Below are 6,273 nucleotides of genomic sequence, written 5' to 3'. Positions count from 1 at the left end.
ATATTAACATAATCTGCCTAGCAACAGACGCGCGGCCCGGGGCGACAGTTTGCGCAGTGTTGTGTTTTTAATAATTGTGACGCTGTAGATGCGAGGTGTCGCGCCAGATTGTTGTTTTTATCGATTTTATTTTTAGATGCTTGTTGTTTTTGTGGTTGTAAAGTGGTAACGCAGCACTGTCGGTGCCAACGCGATTTTCCGCCATTTGTGGGAACCAATAGGAAAAAAGAACCGTTCAAAGCCGTCCAATGAAAAAAAATCACGCGCCAGACCGACCAATGACATTTTGAAAAGATCACGAAGGTGCGTAAGCGACCTTTTTATATAATGTCAAATCGGGCAAGTTGTCAGATATTTTTAAATTGGTAAAATTTTACATTTGTGCAATATTTGCAGGACAAAATGATATTCCTGTTATGTATGGTATATCATGTATATTATATGTAGACCTATGGCTTACACCAGCTGTTTTATGGCAGGATTAATAGTTCTGCTTTGTTGGAAAATAAGATGCGTGTCCATGCGAAACAAATCATATTTCTATACATTTTCAACTGATGCTAAACGTGTGAAAACTACAGTCTAGTTTGATGTAAATACGTAAATTCGTTATATAACAGAAACAATTCATTTCAATTCCCCACAATAGTGTAAATATAAAGTAACAGTATTATATATTTTGTATCATAGAAAGAGAATACACTCTTTTGATTGACTCAAAATTACAAAAAACTCGAAACTCAAAAAACAAATTGTTGTTTCTATCTTTTTACAGTTCTTGTACAATTTTGTGGTAATATTTATTTTCATGTTGCATCAATGTTTTAACGTATATTTAGCTCAAGTAAGCTTATATCATTCATTACGGTAAATCTGTATATTGCAAATAAACAAAAACTGTACAAATGTTCACATATTTTAAATATTATTTAGACTAATTTTAAGTAAATGTTCAATTGTTGTTTTGACCTTGCAGTGTTATGCCAGTATTCTGCGTACAAGCAATAATACCAAAATTTGTGAAAATATTTTTTCGTTTTTTGGGGCGAGTCATCGATGGTGAAATGTATTTGTTGTAATTTTCTTATTCAGCATGTTTAACCTAATAAAGAAATCTATTATTAAAAAAATGTGCTTAATTGTATGACCACCTGTCTATATAGAGTGTCTTGCAAATGTATTCATCCCCCTTCATTTAATTCACATTTTCTCATGGTGCTGCCTTATCGTAAACTACTTAAAACCCTTCATAACCTTAACTAGTTGGTTAAAGCACCTTACACATCCGCATTTGGCAATTTTCTGCCATTCCTCTCCTCAGATCCTCTCAAACTCTGGTTGGATGGAGATCATCAGTAGACATTTTCAGGTTTCTACAGAGATGTTCAGTTGGGTTCAAGCCCAAGCATTAGATGGGCCAATCAAGCACATTGATAGAGTTGTCCATAAGCCACTCTTGCATTGTTTTAGCTGTGTGCTTAGGATCATTGTCATGTTGGAGAATTAACCTACTGCCCTGTCCGAGGTTCTTGGCTAGGTTTTCATGATCATTATCTCTGTATTTTGTGCCGTTGAGCTTTTCTTCTACTCTTATAACTAGAAGTTTAAGATAAGGCAGCAACATCACAAAATGTGAATACAATGAAGGGGGATGAAGCAAGGCACTGTAGCGTGATGGCCCACAAAATTACCCAAACCCCTTTTGAAAGAGGGAAGAAAACAACCCGAAGACAGGAGCGACAGGGCGGATGGATATGACTCAGAATTTCCAAGTACTACAGAAAAGAGAAATTCGCCAAAAATAGCCTGATGAATTTTAATCTATATCTATATTATTTCATTAGGCTATAGAAAAATAATTAAGCAGGCATATTTTAGCCATGTATATGTAAAAAAAAACGGCCGAAAAATCCCATATCACCCCATCCACACCACCACCCGCCCATGTACGGTCCGCACGGCAGTGCCGGTTGATCGCGCGTGCTCCTGACGCAGTTTGACAGACGGTAGCCTAGGCAACTTATTTGGAAATGGCCCCGAAAAGACAGCAGGAGTCAGGATCAGAGGAAAGAAAGAAGAAGAAACTGCGAGATGATGCCCGTGCATCACTTGCAGGTAAGTCCATGTTTAATCAAATTAAATTCGGGAAATGTGCATGAAGTGCTGCTACTGATCGTAAACCTCACTACCAATCAACAGAGACGCTTTAGCCTCCTCGTTAGAGCGCTCTTCTCCCATTTGGACCGACGTCGGTTCGAAGCCCGTGTCGAGCGGGGCGAGTAACTTTAATTTCGGTGCAGCTTGCAATCTGAATTGAGATTTTACTGTTAAACATTGATAGTTTTTTGTTTTGCTATTCTGTTTACTGAAGAAAAGTTTGCACCTTTAAGGGGGGGGGCATCATAATGGAATTATGCTTAGGGCACCAAAATGGCTAGCAGCGGCCCTGTGTATAAATGAGCACAAAGGAAGATATTTGAAAAAATGTCACTAACCAAACAAATCTCATCCCCCTTTACTGCCACATTTACATTTATTCATTTGGCAGACGCTTTTATCCAAAGTGAATTACAAGTAGTTCTCTACAGTGGCACATTACTGCAGAGCAATCAGGGGTAAGGTGCCTTGCTCAAGGGCACTTCAGTCATGAACTGCTGGCACTGAGATTTGAACCAGCAACCTTCTGATCACAAGCCCAACGCTCTAACCACTGTCACCTGCTGACATTGCTTCATAAGTTTTATACATCTTAAATGTAACTTTATGCATTTAACCTTAAATATACATTCCATACGCATTATTTGCTGTAGTTTTAAACTTCTAGTACTGACAATAATTGTGTACTATTAACTTAGTCTGATATGGCTTTGTTTGATACTTAGAACATCATAAAGGGAATAATATAAAGAATATACATAAATAAAAATAGGTACGTGTCATGATTCTGCCTCTTCGTGTCATGCCTTTCTTGGTCTAGTGGCAGGATCATGACAGTGCCTTATGTGTTGTGTTGAGAGAAACATATTATTGTTGGTAACCTTCCTTTGTGACCCAGCTTGTGTATTTACAGTCCTTGTTGGATTCCGTGCCCGGTTTTAAAGTTGATATTATTTGGTCTTGTGTCCTCAGTTGTCTAGTTATTGTATTTTCTTGTTTGCCCCATTGTGGGTAGTCTTTTGTTTCATGTTTTAGGTACATTCCTGTTTCACCCCATCGTGGGATTTTGTTTCTTATTAAAGTCTATTCGTTGTTAGCACTGCTGCCTGGACGTAGGTTCTTCCTCCTAGTTCCTGACAGAACGAATATGCCAGAACTGAACCCAGCCAGCAGCTGGACGCTGCACGATCTCCCCAGGCTCACCTCCTTTGCAGTATTCGCCATGGGGACTCCTAGACTATGTGGACAGGTTCCTGGAGACCACAGAGGACGTGGTCTCTGGGTAGGGGGAACTGGCAGGGCTGTTCAACGCCGGTCTCAGGGACCCTCTTTCGTGTCCTGCAGCTCGGGGTTGTGAGCATCGGTGCCTCGCCCCCTGCAGGCTCTCCACCACCAGCTTGCCTCCGTGGCAGGCGTGGGCGGAGGGAGTCGTGGGACTCCCCGTCCGACTCCAGCACGGAGCTAGTCGGGCTCCCATTGCTTCCCCGTCCCGCCAACGCCCTGTCCCCTGATCTCTGACCAACAATGTCAATGCTCTTTTTCAAAATTTGATTGTTCTTTACGTACTCTTTGTTCTCAACAGCTTTTGCCCGAAATACAACATGGGGTGGACAAGAACTCCCCTCAAGTCCCCCCAACACAACTGCACCAGCCGCTCAACCTCGTTTCCTGTTTATAAGTGCTCAAATGTTTGCAAAATAATACGTAAAGATAGTTTTTCTTGTTTTTTTTTATCCATTTCAGAGGCATTATTTTGAATCTACCAGACAATCTGGAGAATCTTAGTTGGAAAGATTTTGTCCTCTGACCAACAGTTTCAATGCAAAAATACTTTTTGATATCAGTTAATAGATTTGATTAATAGGTTCAATTAAGCAAATGCTGTTTATCACAATTCTTTTTAATCTGTTTGTTGTTTGCGCTACAGTTCATTAATGGACATGCACCAGAAATTCAGCCAGACTTCAATCATGTGGAGGAAATTAGATAAGCAGCAATAAAAAATAAAGATCATTCATTTGCTCACTCTGATTTCAGATGCTGTTCAGCATTTTTTCATTCACTTGATCACACATTTACTTTTTTGTTATACAGTGAACTGCACATATACTCTAGTGTACTTCATAGGGGAGAAGGAAACGAATCATAGAAATCCTAAAGAGACTTGTGCTACAGTCGGTACTGATCACGGATAAACGTTTGTTATATTGTCATGTTACATATTACATGTGAGCGGCCTTTGCACTAATACGTTTGTCTTGTTTCTTTATTTCTCGGGACATCTGAGTCTGACAGAACCATCTCCAGTTTGACTGGATGCTCAGCATCATGAGTGATGATGACCACAACTAAAGCCTGCATCAACCAGAAGGTAATGGATGTCCTCAGTGAGTCAGGGTGGAGAAGAGATGCCAGAAGTGCTGACATCCCTTCAATTAGACAGTTCAATCAGAAAATTTAAGTGGTCTTAAAGAAATTAATAATAATGGAAAATCTGCCTGTAGACAACATGTTTAAAAGGTTAACAACGTTGTCCACTTTCAAACGAATATGAGATAATGAATAAAATGATGTGTTATGCATGTCAGGCCAGTAGCTTTTGAAAGAATACCCAATGGCACTGATCGGTCTGCTTTAAAGGTATAGTTCACCCGAGACAAGTCTGTCATCATTTACTCTTGTTATTTCAAACATTTATGATTTTCTTCCTCCCGCAGAACACAAAATATATTTTGGAGGGCACTGGCCCCCATTCACTTCTATTGTATGAACACAAAACCAATGCAAGTGAATGGGGGCCAGTTAACAACATTCTTCAAAATATCATCTTATGTGTTCTGTGGAAGAAAGTCATTCAGGTTTGAAATGACAAGAGGTTGAACAAAAGATGACAGAGTTTTCGTTTTTGGGGTGAACTATCACGTTAAATCAGACACACGCACACACATCTCTTGTTAATGGTTTGTGGATCTACTGGAGTACAAAACAGTTTACAAGAGCATAAAACACGATAAAACTAAAAGGTTGAGATTTGTCAAGATTACAAATTTGTACAGCCCTGTTTTGTATCTCAGAAAAGTCTTTGGACTTTGGTTGATCTTGTAGACTTTGACTTCATGTGCGCTGAAACTTCTTGATTTATTCCAGATGGCAACAGTTGTCCAATCCAACAAGAATCCAGATTAATTAATCCAACAAAGAAATAACTAATCTATAATAAAAATAGAATAGTGATAGAATTCTTAGTTTGTCTTGCCCAAAAATAGGTGTGACAAGCTTGCAGCATCATACTCAACAAGACTTGAGGCTGTAATTGGTGTCAAAGGTGCTTCAACAAAGTATTGAGCAAAGGCCGTGAATACTTGTGTACATGTGCTTTTATATTTTTAATAAATTTGCAAAGATTTCAAACAAACTTCTTTCACGTTGTCATTATGGGGTATTGTTTGTAGAATTTTGTGGAAATTAATGAATTGAATCCATTTTGGAATAAGGCTGTAACATGACAAAATGTGGAAAAAGTGAAGCGCTGTGAATACTTTTCCGGATGCACTGTATCTAGAATAATGCAATGTAAGTCGCTTTGGATAAAAGTCTGTCAAATGCATAAATGTAAAAGTTTATTTATCTTTTAATAATTTTTACTTAGTAAAAATGTTCCAAGGATGTAAATCCATCTTGTATCATGACAAGTCAGCTTCTATGACGCAGGTGAACTACTGTAGAACCAGAAAGGTCTTTATACTGTACACCTGTATGTTATATTGCATTTGTCAATGGAAATGACACGTGGGCGCTGAATAAAAGCAATGAACATTTTAATGAACTGCGGAAACAACTGATATGTCAAACCCTGAACTTGAACTTCCATATCAAGTCAGTCTCTGAAATAACACCTCTTACTAAGTGTGCTTAGGCAAGTGGCTAGAAATATGTACTGGTATTTCAAAGAAGGGATGGAACGTGATCATTTACATTTTAATGTCTTATGATACTCATGTGATTATACACGTCTAATACATGCATGGACAACTTATAACACAGAAAAACACGTATTCGCCCCATATGACCCCTTTGAGGCGTAATGGAGGCTACATGCTTCTGCGAACCTTCAAT

This window comes from Barbatula barbatula (genome assembly GCF_947034865.1).
Source record: "Barbatula barbatula genome assembly, chromosome: 10".
NCBI lineage: Eukaryota > Metazoa > Chordata > Actinopteri > Cypriniformes > Nemacheilidae > Barbatula > Barbatula barbatula.
The sequence above is the reverse complement of the archived record's forward strand: the minus strand, read 5'-3'. Positions refer to the sequence as shown.